Genomic DNA, 14215 nt, shown 5'->3' with positions numbered 1-14215 from the left:
CAGAGCTTGGGATCCAGCCCTGAGAGTACACGTCCATACTTAAGACCGCATCCTCCATTGTCTCTGCGATCTGGATCACGTCCTCTAGGATTACTCCCCCGTGCTCTAGCAGGCGCTGCCTCACCTCATATGATCAGAACCCAGTCACGTAGGCACCCCGAATGAGATCGTCTGTGGTCTCCACAGCAGTTCTGTCTGTGCAGGCACAGTCCCTGCCCATTGCCCTTAGTGCTTGACTCACCGGGCTGTTGCCTCCTTGTTGCTAGTTTGTACCGAGTGTAGACCCTGTTCAGTGGTCACTTGTAGAGCGCTTTCAGCACCTTCATTTCTGCAGCGTAAGTGGTCGCGTCCTGGATGCTCTGGTAGACTCTCGGGATTCCATAGTCATGAATATTAGCAGTCAACGGCTGTCCTCTATCACGGCAGGGTCAGAGAGTTGTAAGTATGTTTTGAAGCACCTCACCCAGTGCTTAAAGTCATTTGAGGCTGTAGCCGACTGTGGGTCGATGTCGAGGCATTCCAGCCGTAGCATACGCTCCATCCCTTTAAAACTTTCTAGTTAATAAAATTGTAGAGCACATCGCAAGTATCAAAGGCTTGTTGATCCAAACCAAGGCTTTTATTAACTAGAAGACTGGAGTGTTGGTCGACCAGTCCAGAATGACCTGGTCTGGCTAGGAGCCACCCTTTAAGACCTGCCAGTAGGCGTGGCTACGCTCTCAGCCAATCACAATCATCCTACACTACAATCTATACATGTACACATTGGTGATAGAATCTGTACTATCACAGAGCTATACCTGACTACACTCGTGTGTGTGTGTGTGTGTGTGTGTGTGTGTGTGTGTGTGTGTGTGTGTGTGTGTGTGTGTGTGTGTGTGTGTGTGTGTGTGTGTGTGTGGCACGCAGCTACAAAACAGTGTAGTTGAAGTACATAGTAAATTGTTACATAGTAATGGATTAATGAATACATAATGAATAGTACATAGGTATATTTTCCATATATTCCCCCTTTGAGATCTAAATGTTCTCACAAAAAGAGAGAGAAGACAAAGAGTTGCACACATAAAAGGTCTGGTTTTACAGTAGTTATCCCTAAAACTGTTATTTACAATTTTCTGTGTTTCGATTTCAAAGTATTCTCTCTCTATTTTCCTGGGCCACTGAGCCAAAAATCTGCCACTCAATGTTTGCAACAGGGAAAAAGACTCAGAAACCCTTACAGACTATTCTCAACCTTATCGCACTCTTCTTGAATATCTTGTAAAGAAAGTTTGGACCTTAGCCCGCCCTCTTTACTGACAGTAGGAATGTCTGATTTATCTCACTCCTTCCCCCTTGAATCGAACCCTGGTCTCCCAGGGAATCTAAACAGAGAACTTGTCATGTATTTCTTATCTGCACTACCTGCATTCCAAAGCCATCTGTTGATGCTGTACCAGTCCATATCATTCATGGAGCCTCTCCTCAATCTAGACATCAGGCTTTCATTTTCTGTTTTAATGCACTTTTATACTTCTAAATTATTTTAATATTCACTTTAATACTACATTCCTTATCTTAGATTTGTCTTTTGGTTTGTAATTTTTAATTAGCTAATATCACAATTGCATAGAAGATATATGACCCCCATGACCCTCCAAATATTCAAGTTAGCCAAACAAGCCATCCATTCTGACCCCTCACTCCCTTCTAAAACTGTCTAACGGATTATAGGTGGCTTCTGTGGCCTTAGAGATATTGAAGGATTTTATCTGTATCTTTAGTAATGCACTTATCCCCTACAATTGAGCATAAACCACACCACCCTGGGTAGCAAACTGATATTCCACCACATATCTTTTTTGTTGTGAGAAAAGCCTCAATTCTACCGATTCTCAATTAACAGCCTCCAACCCTGTCATTATCTCAGCCCAATGCTGTTAAGCCACAGATGAGAAGATTGCGATTCTCAGCAGCCATCACCCTAACTGATCTTACAAGCGATATGGAGCTGAGGACTCCCCATCCGATGTCAGATCCTAGGGTAACAGGATTGTTACAGTCTGCATAAATTTCTTTGTCACTCCTCAGGTGATGATCCATCTTATGACTCTAGCATTTTCTGGGCATGGTATGACAAGAGGTCTTAACATCTCAATGGCAAACAAGGCAAGGAGGCTGTTTCCAGTAATACATTGGCTTTCTTTAAACTTATAAAATGCGGTGGGGTCTTGGTACATTTGTTGGTACCAATGTCTGGGATCTCCCTCTCCCTCTCCCCCAACTACCTGATTCCTTGAGTTGCATTCAAACATTCCTTCCTTAAACAAGTGCATGAGAAGTGTCCTTCCTTAATCCTACAGTTGTGTTCCCGGCAGCGTTCTTCTATACAAGGCAAATCATCTTTCAATTTTACTATCCCACATTCCCATCTCAGACCATCAAAACACATGGGGTAACTATTATTTAAGAAATATGCTGACTGTTCTAATTCAGAAGTGATTGCAAGTACCCTGGCAACCTCCTCTAGACATACTCTGATCAAATAAGTGTTACTGGCTTTCTATACACCTTCCTTTATCTGCTTGGAACCACTTAAGCGATTCATTAGCAAATAGCCCTAACTTCTGACTGGTGTAGCTTTTGTACATGATGTGTAGAGGGAACCACATATTTAAATTAACAGGACCCCATCCAAATAGTAGTGAGCCACGGATATGCTTTATGTCAAAATAAATGTCTTATTGTATATACTAAGAGTCTTGCATCAACTCTCTCCCAGTTTAGTACAGCTATATGACTGGAGATACCATTTAATAAAAGATATCATGTTACATCCTGCTGTCCTCCACATGTTTATATCTTTGTAGTCCATTCTGTCTCAAAATCCATTTTATTATTTTCTTTATGGGTGTAGGTCTGTGTTTTGAGGGGATACCACCTGTTGAGTTGGTTAGAATATGGGAATAGATTCAACAGCTGTTAATAGTCATCTTATCAACATATAAGTAAGGCACATTTAAAAGGTATTATGCCATCACCAAAAATTCCTCTTTTCTGTCACGACTCCGGAATGCAGTTCAAAGGATAAGATGACAAGAGGCAATAATAATAAAGTTCTCATGTTGTCGCTGGGCCTCTCTTTTTCAATCTGTTATAATAAGTCTTAATGTCTTAGCCGGGTCTTTTTCCTTAAATCGGTTTGGAGTATCTAGTGAGGCTGTTCTTCAAGCATTCAGTGTTATTACCGGGACCTGGAATAGCCCTTTCCAGCAAGTTACCAGAACATAATTCTCAGGTTTGACAGGATATTCACCACTTTGATCTGTTGGATCACCCTCCTTTTGGTAGGCTTGTTGTATCTGTGAATGCTTCTCTCAAAAAGTTTTAGTTAGATTACTCAAATATTTGCTTATGTCATCACCTAATGATAATAAATCCATCCCTTCTGGCATTCAGGGCTTTTCTCCCCAAGATGTCTGTAATGGCTGTCCTTGGATTATCTCTGCAGCAGATAGCCCTGACTCAGCCTGCAGGTGGCACTTTTTAGCAATTTTAGGTATCCTCAATCAATTTGGCCAGTTTAACTTTTTTGTTTCATTCGCACATTCCACTATTCCTGCTGTCTGGGGTTAACGGGAGTAGAGGAACCATTATAATCACCAATTCCTTTATCCAATTCAACCCAGTTTCTGTGGTCAACTTAGTCAATTTATTCTTTAAGCACCCAGGCAAATCAATAATAACAAGACAATAGTTATGTACTTAATTCTATAAAATCAATCCATATACACTCAAATTGTAGGCATTCAGTTTCTTTACCAGGATTATTTTGTAGATATATAATACATTCCTTCCTTTGGAAGGTCCTATTTTCTCCTATGCCACTCCTCAGTCAATCTACATTATTGCATATATATAATTAAGTAGTATGAGTAAATAAAATTGCATTTGGAACAAGGGTGGTTCATAATTTGGTTTCCGGCACACCTCCTTTACAGAGCTTAATGAAATGGCAGGAGCGTCCCCTGAACTTGTGCTTTATCCCCATATCAGGCAAGACCATTCTATTCAAGCAGTTTATCACTTTCTAAATAAAATGGTGAAGCTTTAGGATTATGAACTTGTCCATTAACTTATTGTTGACTGGTTGAATTTTCCAGTCTATAAATAATTTTTAAAAACATTTACCTATTTAATGTGTAACCTTTACTGCAAGCTTATTCTCTCTGCAGCAGGGTTCTTGAACTTGGAGAGTGAATCATCCTGTCTGAAGCTGTTCCATCAGGATGTCCCCAGTTTCCCAGCAAAGGGAAAGCTGTTAGTGACTTTAACTTGCATGAGCATGTTAGGAGTATTTTCCTTCTGCATCACTTCTGAAATCATTCCCTGAAGAATTATTGCTGAACTGTGACTCAGGAGTCTATAGTTTTCATATGAGAATTTACAGAAACTTATTTCCTCGTTATCTGTGTGAATTTTCTTGTCCTCTGTTTTGTTGACAAAGGGTGTGACCAGCTGAGTATGGGTGAAAATGGGAGATGGGCAAAGTCCAAGGTCCAGAATAAAAGTGGCTGAAGATCATATCAGCATGAAATTCTTTATCTCAGAACTGATAGGATCATTTAAAATAAATATTAAAAGGAAGGGGGGGAGTGTATTGTCTGTTCACACAGTGAACGAGCAGTAAGTAATTTAACCTAACAGTAACTGATTGACAAAAGGCCAGCCCACTTGTCTTCCCAAGCTATATAAAGCTGGGGAAAAAAAGTTGCAGCTGATTTTTCATTGCTGTGAAGGGGAAGGAGTATCGAGGATCCATTTCTTTACGGGAAGCGGTGAGTTAGTTATAGATATTAGCAAATTAAAAGCAGAAAAATAATGTAGTCAATACAATGTGAACTATATTGAACATTCACCTAACAAACTAAAGTGCCCAGTTTAGCAGCAATAGATTATTGAAGTTAACTGAATTCAGATATGACTCACTGCTTCTGAAAATACTATCTGAACTTTCTCCAAAATGTAGGTTTACAGGTGCTCTCTCAATATTTAGCAACATAAAAAACACTGGAGGAACTCAGCAGGTGGAAGGCAACAGATAGTCTACATTTATGAATCAAAACTGTCAACTGCCTATTGCTTTCTATGGATGCTGCCTGTCAGGTACTTTGAGAATTGCTCCAGTTTTCTACCATCTGCAGTCGTCTTTTTAATGTCTCATTCTTTGGAAGCTGGGTTATCAAAAATGTAACAGAGACGTCAAAACACTGAAATTTGGATTTTTGATATCTAAAACACAGTGAAAATCAATATCTGTTTTAAGAGCAATTTAAAAGCTCCTCTTATAATAAGAGCTCCCTTGGGATCAGAGGAATGCTTTGGTCAGGGAAGTTTCTGCCAGTACAGGTGTGTTTGGCACAAGTTTGAGGCTGGGTGATCATGGGTTTTGGATTGGGCCAGACAGATGGTGACTTGCTTCCTGGAAGCAAGGCTTAGTCCAGGATTCCTCCAAATAATTCAAGTATCAAGAACCAGGGTTCTTGGTTATGGGGCTCACGAGCTTGGCTTCATTACTGATCAACGTGGGGGGGGGGGGTGGGGAAATAGGAGGTCATACAGGGATGCACAGGCAGCTCAGACAGAGGAGGTGGCGACATCCACGGCCATTCATGTCTCTGAAGGGATTTTCTTTGCCTCTCTTTCTTTTGTTAATGGCATTGAATTAGTTGGAAACTCTATACTTGCCCTTGTTGGGCATACAAAAGGAAGCTTTTTTGTGTATCTTTGTTTAAGTGACAATTAATTGAAACTCTAATCTTGATTTGAATTTGAACTTTGGATATCCAGAGAGATTATTCACTCGCAAGCAAAGTGGTCAAACAATCAAAGAAAGTGACACTGCAATTAAATGGGGGGTAAAACATGGGATTCTGCTGATACCATGGTTAAGTGACCTGCTGAGTTTCTCCAGCATTTGTTTTTTGTGCAATTAAATGGAGTTCTAATGAAACTGCACCTTTGTGCTTAATATTCTTGTAATGGAGGAAGTAGATTAAAGGTTTAAGAAATTAATACCAGGATCAGAGGAGAGGGCGGAGGTGGAAGAAAGGAGGGGAGGGGGGGGGTGTCTTCGGTAAACTTCTACCTCTCATTTTGTTCATTTTAGATTGGTCACATTGTTTGAGCTACCGAAAGAAAATAGACACACACACCGAGAGCAGTTCAGATTATACAAATGTTTATTACAAATTCAAAAGCTGATTTCACACTACAGTATACAAGCCCTTCCCAACTATACTTATCAACGCTTGGACTGGTCCCAACTGCCGAAGCGAGGCAACGACTGCACACTTGTAGTAGGTTGTCAGGGGGCCGGTAGCAGCTTCTCCACCTCCCCCGACCGGGACATTGGCTGGATTCCAGAAGTTCTTCTTCTTCTTGCTGAGAGATGTTGCCACCTCTCGAAGAGTCTCAAACTTCAGCAGCGGGACCATGGCTTATATTACCAAAAAACTGCTTACCCAAGCACCTATTCCCAGCACAGCAAGAAAGATAAGCGAGCAAGCTAGCATGCTAGGCTTCTAATGAATAACATAATTTTCAGCTTATCACTTTGAATACAATGGTTTATTTTGCATCAAGGCTAGGCCGCTAACAGTCTGTGATCAAAACAAGCAGGAAGATTAAATGTTCTTGGTACAGATGTCCTTTCTTCAGATAACAGCATCTCTGGTCCCTTGGTGGAATTTAGCTTATGTCTGTTGATTCTAAAAACAATTAGGTTCTCAGCCTTGCAGAACCCAGAGCTGCAAATTAAAAAAAAAACAGGTTCTGTTGGAATCTAGGGGTTAAAACATTATGAAATAAATGATTAATCAATAAGTTCATTTGTACTGCATGAGTCAGGGAAAGAGGAATGTGGCTAAGTGGCTGTCACAGCATGGAGCAAAGTTGGCTGAACAAAATTGGCTGCTCCCAAGATACAGGGAGAGGATATGCATAAAACGATTTAGGAGGAATGCTCAACTGAAGGAGGTGGGAAGTAGCACAGGAGACACAGGCCAGATCAGAACAAAGAATGGCCCACAAGAATCAAAGGGAATGGAAAACCAGTCTAGGAGGAAGATTAAGGCACGAGGAGGTGTTAAAGAGAACAGCAGAAATTGGCCAGACAGGGACCAAATGGTGATTAGAAATATCTGGGGATGAATTAATTTCAGATCTAAACAACAGGATAGTCTGGCCTGGAGGACTAACATGGGAATGCTACACCCCAGAAATCTGCAAAACAGGAGATGACTTGTGATAACCCTTATGCAAAAAGATCTAGCAGGGAAAACAACTTTTGTTCTGTGTGATAAGATTGACCTATATAAACTGTGCCAACTGGACAATAGGGGTCGGTCTCGGGGAGTAGCTCACTGGCAGGTGACCTATGAACTAACAGACTGACCCAGAGCTCTGTTAAGTTTTATTCTTGTGCTGTGCTGTGCTGTGTGGTGTAATAAACTGACTGTTGAACCGAATACCTTCTCCTATCACTTCATTCAACGAACGCGCTGGACTCAGCTCACACATAGACTAAATTAAGAGTAAATAAATTAAAGCCAGAGTCCAACAGTTCTCAGCCCTGCAAAAGCAAGAGCTGCAAATTAAAAAAAAACAGGTTAGAATCTTCCATTACAGGGGGGGGGGGGAGGATCAGTCAAACAAAGAGACATTACACAGCCTGAGTTTATAAAAATGAACTCTAGAGTTTATAAAAATGAACTAGTTGAAACATTCTAAATTTTTACAGGACTTAACACAGTGGATGATTTTTCTGTGATATTAAAACTAAAGAGTTACAGTCTCAAACTGAGGACCTGGCAACTCTGTTCAAAATTGAGAAGAAATTTCCTCTCCCATGTATGAGCTTGTGAGAAACAGAAGTACCTTCACAGATTTCGCTCGAGACAAAAATTGAGAACAAAGAACATTTATTGTACATCAGTGCAAAGTTACGTGCTTCCCCTTACCCTGGGAATACACACACATACTGGGGCTCACCCAACTTTTATACAGTTCATTTCAGTGTAGAGGTACCCTCCCCCCCTAACATTCTTCTGCCTCCTAGATTGGTTTGGCATTTAGTAATTTTGTCTGCAGAACTTGAAAGATCATGGGGTATCCTGTCTGGGTCCCATCATGTCATTGTTCTTATTCATGAATCTGCCTTTGTCCTTATTCACACATCTCAACCCCCCCAGGACTTACTATTAATGCAGAACTTGCTAATTCTTTCTATAAGACCCTTATTCTATTATACTTGCGTAACCCTTCCTCACACTCTTATCGGAATTCATCCCAACTTAGCACTTACTTAACTTCCTCTAGTCTAGTCTAGTATTCCTTATTTCATTTTCATACTAGCTTTACTTCCTATATTCTATTATCTCTCACAAGTTAATCTTTTAATTCTTCACTTCAAGACTGTGAAGACAGTCACTGAATGTAATCGAGGCAGAGATCAATATGAACTTTGGGGGATTCAAAATATATTGATTTAGAACAGGGAAGTGGTGCTGAGGCTCTACCATTTACTTTTCGTCCTGCCTGTTGAGATACATGTTCTGACAATAACCACAACAGCAGTGCGAGTATAAGACAGCTTTAATAAACTGATATGTACACTGAGGTCTTGTCTCTCTGCAAAAGACAAACCTGGAAGGCTAGACTGTGCTCTGGACTGCTTTATATACAAGGTCACTGGGATGACACCTGGTGACCTAGTGGTGCAATTACATATCACGACATTCACCCCCCCCTTTAAAAATTTGTTATCTCCCTCCGCCCACCTCGTCCTCCTTCCCTTGTTTGTAAGTTCATAAGTCCAAAATTTTTTGTGGTTTCCGTTGCCTTCTGGATCTCCTTGGTAGTGGTATAGGGGTGGGGAGTGCGGTCTGCCTTTCAGCCTTTCTTGGTGGAGGTGTCGGACTGGGAAGTACTGGTTGGTCATGTGGTCGTGTGGGTTGGGGATACTCTTGTATGGGATTAGGTCCTGCCATCAAGTCTAGGGTGGTGATCTTTTGTGGGACGGGCGTACCCAGGGTCCTGATTTCCGGGGTGGGTGGTGTAGTCCTCTGGGGTAACTCAATGGACGACTGTTCTAGTGACTGCAGCTGCGCTCCTTGTTGATCCATAGACATCTGTGTTTCCGCCACCTACTATCATAAGTAGGTTGACCAGTCCAGAATGACCTGGTCTTGCTAGAAGCAATCCTTTCAGACCTGCCAGTAGGTGTGGCTACACTTTCAGCCAATCTCAGTCATCCTACACTAGCATCTGAACATATGTACATACACACAATGGTGATAGAATCTGTACTATCACAGAGGGCAAGGCGGTTGACTAACCGCTGGTCAATAAAACTTTGTGCTTTCACTATCTATTAAGCAATTTACCCTCACATCATTAATTTTGATGCACACAGTGGCGTCAGATAAATTGTGTGGACTCGCCTGATTGATGCGTGGGGAAGCAAGTCTGGCATCTCCTTCCATCTGATAGTATTCATCTCCTGAAGACTGTGTCCTCTGCTCTGTAGCATTTGTCCAAGATGGCCGGCTGCACATGGCATTCTTCTTCTTCTGTTTGTCTGTGGAGAAAGAAGAACTTTCCCGCCTCACATTAGCATGAGAATGGGCCTTGGCTGTGGCCTTGGGGCTTCTGCAGACTTTTGCATAATGCCCACGTTTTCTACAGTTGGAACAGACATTTTCTCTGGCAGGGCAGAGGGCTCTGGGGTGGTTTCTTTGTCTACAGAAAAAGCATTTGGGACCCTCAAGGTGCTGCGGCTGCTGTGGATTCCTGTGAGGCAGCATACTTTTCTTTTCGTGGGGCTAGAGAGTCCAGCAGTGTGACGTTTGTCCAAGCGCCAGAGTCCTATGAGTACTCCTCCAATTCTTTCCTGATGCTTTCTAAAGCTTCTGCAATAGTATCTGCTTCATCTAGCCCCACCATTCCTTTCTCCAGCAATCGATGTCTCGTCTCAGTGGACCGTATGCCCGCAACAATTCTGTCCCTAATAAAGTTCTCCGCATACTCCTGAGTTGATATTTCTTTAAAGTGGCAGCTGCTTGCCAGGTCTTTCAGAGAGAGTATAAAGTCTCTGGCAGACTCCCCTACTTCTTGTGACCTGTTCATGAGTCTGTACCGGGAGTGGAGTTTGCTATCTTCTTCTTCTTCTTTGGCTTGGCTTCGCGGACGAAGATTTATGGAGGGGGGTAAAAGTCCACGTCAGCTGCAGGCTCGTTTGTGGCTGACAAGTCCGATGCGGGACAGGCAGACACGGTTGCAGTGGCTGCAGGGGAAAATTGGTTGGTTGGGGTTGGGTGTTGGGTTTTTCCTCCTTTACCTTTTGTTAGTGAGGTGGGCTCTGCGGTCTTCTTCAAAGCAGGTTGCTGCCCGCCAAACTGTGAGGCGCCAAGATGCACGGTTTGAGGCGATATCAGCCCACTGGCGGTGGTCAATGTGGCAGGCACCAAGAGATTTCTTTAGGCAGTCCTTGTACCTTTTCTTTGGTGCACCTCTGTCACGGTGGCCAGTGGAGAGCTCGCCATATAACACGATCTTGGGAAGGCGATGGTCCTCCATTCTGGAGACGTGACCCACCCAGCGCAGCTGGATCTTCAGCAGCGTGGACTCGATGCTGTCGACCTCTGCCATCTCGACTACTTCGACGTTAGGGATGAAAGCGCTCCAATGGATGTTGAGGATGGAGCGGAGACAACGCTGGTGGAAGCGTTCTAGGAGCCGTAGGTGATGCCGGTAGAGGACCCATGATTCGGAGCCGAACAGGAGTGTGGGTATGACAACGGCTCTGTATAGGCTTATCTTTGTGAGGTTTTTCAGTTGGTTGTTTTTCCAGAGTCTTTTGTGTAGTCTTCCAAAGGCGCTATTTGCCTTGGCGAGTCTGTTGTCTATCTCATTGTCGATCCTTGCATCTGATGAAATGGTGCAGCCGAGATAGGTAAACTGGTTGACCGTTTTGAGTTTTGTGTGCCCGATGGAGATGTGGGGAGGCTGGTAGTCATGGTGGGGAGCTGGCTGATGGAGGACCTCAGTTTTCTTCAGGCTGACGTCCAGGCCAAACATTTTGGCAGTTTCCACAAAGCAGGACGTCAAGTGCTGAAGAGCTGGCTGTGAATGGGCAACTAAAGCGGCATCGTCTGCAAAGAGTAGTTCACGGACAAGTTTCTCTTGTGTCTTGGTGTGAGCTTGCAGGCGCCTCAGATTGAAGAGACTGCCATCCGTGCGGTACCGGATGTAAACAGCGTCTTCATTGTTGGGGTCTTTCATGGCTTGGTTCAGCATCATGCTGAAGAAGATTGAAAAGAGGGTTAGTGCGAGAACACAGCCTTGCTTCACGCCATTGTTAATGGAGAAGGGTTCAGAGAGCTCATTGCTGTATCTGACCCGACCTTGTTGGTTTTCGTGCAGTTGGATAATCATGTTGTGGAACTTTGGGGGACATCCGATGCGCTCTAGTATTTGCCAAAGCCCTTTCCTGCTCATGGTGTCGAAGGCTTTGGTGAGGTCAACAAAGGTGATGTAGAGTCCTTTGTTTTGTTCTCTGCACTTTTCTTGGAGCTGTCTGAGGGCAAAGACCATGTCAGTAGTTCCTCTGTTTGCGCGAAAGCCGCACTGTGATTCTGGGAGAATATTCTCAGCGACACTAGGCTATTTAGTAGAATCCTAGCGAAGCCCCTTACTGTAATGTCTTTGTAAAATGCTCATTGCCTCTTGGTAGGACCTGGCATCTTGTATAAGGGAGTAAGGGTGGTCTCCCAGCTGGGCTAACAGCAGGATTAATAGCTCTTTATCTGATGCCTCAGCACCCTCCACATAATTCAGAAAGCATCTCTGCCAGTGGCTGAAGTGAGTGCCGGCTCCGGGATTTCTGGGGTTGAGCTCCAGCCTGTCTGGTCACAGCACATGGCTAAGCTGCAGTCTCTGGTCCCTTAGGTGTAGCAAGGGTGGACCCTGGGGTACTTGGAGCTGCTGGTAGAGCCTCTGTGGGGCTTGTGTCTGCTGGATCTGTAACCTGGGTGCTTGGGGCTGTTGGCTGAGTCTCTGGCTTTGGGACATTTGCATCGGGCTTAGGGGGATCCCAGCGGTAGCGTCAGGTCTCCGTGGTACTGGGGAAACTGCTGCTGGGGGAGTGACGGTAGCGGTGTCTGCTTTCCCTGGCTCTGGAGTGGTTGGGAATTCTGCACATACGTGGCGATCGGGAGCACGACTTGTGGAGATCCTTCCACCCGCACTTGTAGTGGCCCCTTTCTGATCCGACTGGGGTTTAGGGTCGGCGGCGCCTGTACCAGCGAACCCACGGGCAGGCAGGGCTCTTGGCCATTTCTTACCGGCCCTATCGTACTTCTGTGGTCTTCCCTGCATTCCACCACGATTCCAGTACAGCGGTTCCTCGCCATCTCGTCCCCGGATTCCATTCCTCAGGAAGAGTCTTTAGGTGGTCGGGAATGCATGTTGGAGCAGAAGCAGCTTCCATCCTAGTAGGTATCATATTAGTTTATTAAATTGTACTGACAATAACCACAACAGCAGTGCGAGTATAAGACAGCTTTAATAAATTAATAAGTACACTAAGAGGTCTTTTCTCTCTGCAAGACGAACCTGGAAGGCTAGACTGTAGGGACGACCCCTGGTGACCTGGTGGTGTAATTACTAGGTGGTGACCTAGTGGTGTAATTACATATCACCACAATGCAACACCTTGCCCTTAATTGAGTTAAATTCTAAGTTGAAATATTTACTGGTCTACACCAGCTTCTATTTAATTTGTGCTGATGTATTTCTTGCTTTTTTTTTAAACCCCCTTCAGTCTTTCTCCATTATTCGCGTTTGTTGTTGACTGATTCCACAGCCAGATCAGCCATGATCCTATTGAATGGAGGGCAGAACAAGCACAGTGGGCAGATGGGTGATTCCTGCTCTGATCTGGTGTTCATATGTCCTTGCCTTGCTGATGCCTTGTTGTGCTTTAAAATAGTTGTGCATTGCAGGAATGGTTTCTAGGCAAAACAATCAAATACATTCTTGACAAATCACTACACATTGAAAACTTTCTATTTATGGAAAAAAAGAGATGAAAAGAATGTATTGATAACAAGCTGAAACTGAGGGAAGTATTGCAATCTAGCTAAGAACAGAATTTAATATACATGTACAATATTTTATTGTATAGCCCAAAATGTGTTTTAAGTGGGTGATTCTGACACTGTATTGAAAGCGAATTGGCCATAGATCAAATAAAGCATGTACACTCTTCCTGCATTTAGCATTACACTGAACAATTGGTTGAGTCCTGCATGTGGTTCCATTATAGTGTTAATACTACCTTCCTTAACAACTTGCAAACAGAATCAAGTAGTCTCTCAAAGTCCAAGTGGATATTTTACTTCTTTTGACTTTAATGTTTCTAATGCTCAATTCTTTTTGATGGTCACTTTATCCAATTACAATAAAACCCCTGGTATACGGCACCTACAGGGATTGGTAGATGCCAGATAAATGAGTTTTCTGGTTGCTTGAGACTCACTCTCACATTGCTTAACTAATACACCTGCATTAAGAATTTAAAACAATTTAAAAGACAAAGAAACTATACTGTACTTCCACTTCATTTACATGTATATAAACCTTAAAGCATTTTGCTTTATTTTCAGACGCATTATTTGAAAGCTCTTAACTGTTGCTGCATCTGTAGGTTCTTCCCCCTCTATGGAGCCACCCGAAAGATGAACAATAACATCAGAATTAACCCTCCCTCCCCTAAGTTTACAGATAAGGCCTTACTAATGTACTCAATATACTTATAAAGACTCTTACTACACAGGGATAAGTAGGTACTTTAAGAGAGTCACCCCAATGGTGGGCAGAATCAACAGCTCTTCATTTTATTCAAACACAACTTTATTCAAATGTTATTCAAACAGCAGTTATGAGCAAACCCAACCAAGGCTGAATATTTTCTCCCATCTTCACCGATGGTTTATGTGTTGCTTCAGAGAACATTTACATTTTTAAACTTTTATTTAAATATTTATGTATTCTTATTTATTTCAAATAGCTTGTTTTCCTTGATTTTTTTTGCCAGTTGCTTGAATTTTGGATAACAGGGATTTTACTGTAGTTCCCTCACTCTGTGAGAGCATGCTGCACTTCTACCTGC

General features: G+C 43.0%; 1 protein-coding gene across 2 annotated transcripts in view; it reads left to right on the top strand.

Annotated features, from left to right (window-relative positions):
* Window positions 1-4775: 4775 nt before the first annotated feature.
* plac8.2 (placenta associated 8, tandem duplicate 2) overlaps window positions 4776-14215 on the top strand; it is a 22157-nt gene continuing 12717 nt past the window's right edge. The window contains exons 1-2 of one of the 2 annotated variants that reach the window (XM_069925477.1): window positions 4779-4820; window positions 5012-5148. The gene's annotated coding sequence lies outside the window, so the exon portion shown is untranslated. Of the gene's footprint in view, window positions 4821-5011; window positions 5149-14215 lie in introns of both variants that reach the window. The other variant, XM_069925476.1, reaches the window with a different exon arrangement.

Source organism: Narcine bancroftii, chromosome 3, assembly GCF_036971445.1.
Source record: "Narcine bancroftii isolate sNarBan1 chromosome 3, sNarBan1.hap1, whole genome shotgun sequence".
Lineage (NCBI taxonomy): Eukaryota > Metazoa > Chordata > Chondrichthyes > Torpediniformes > Narcinidae > Narcine > Narcine bancroftii.
The sequence above is the reverse complement of the archived record's forward strand: the minus strand, read 5'-3'. Positions and strand labels throughout refer to the sequence as shown.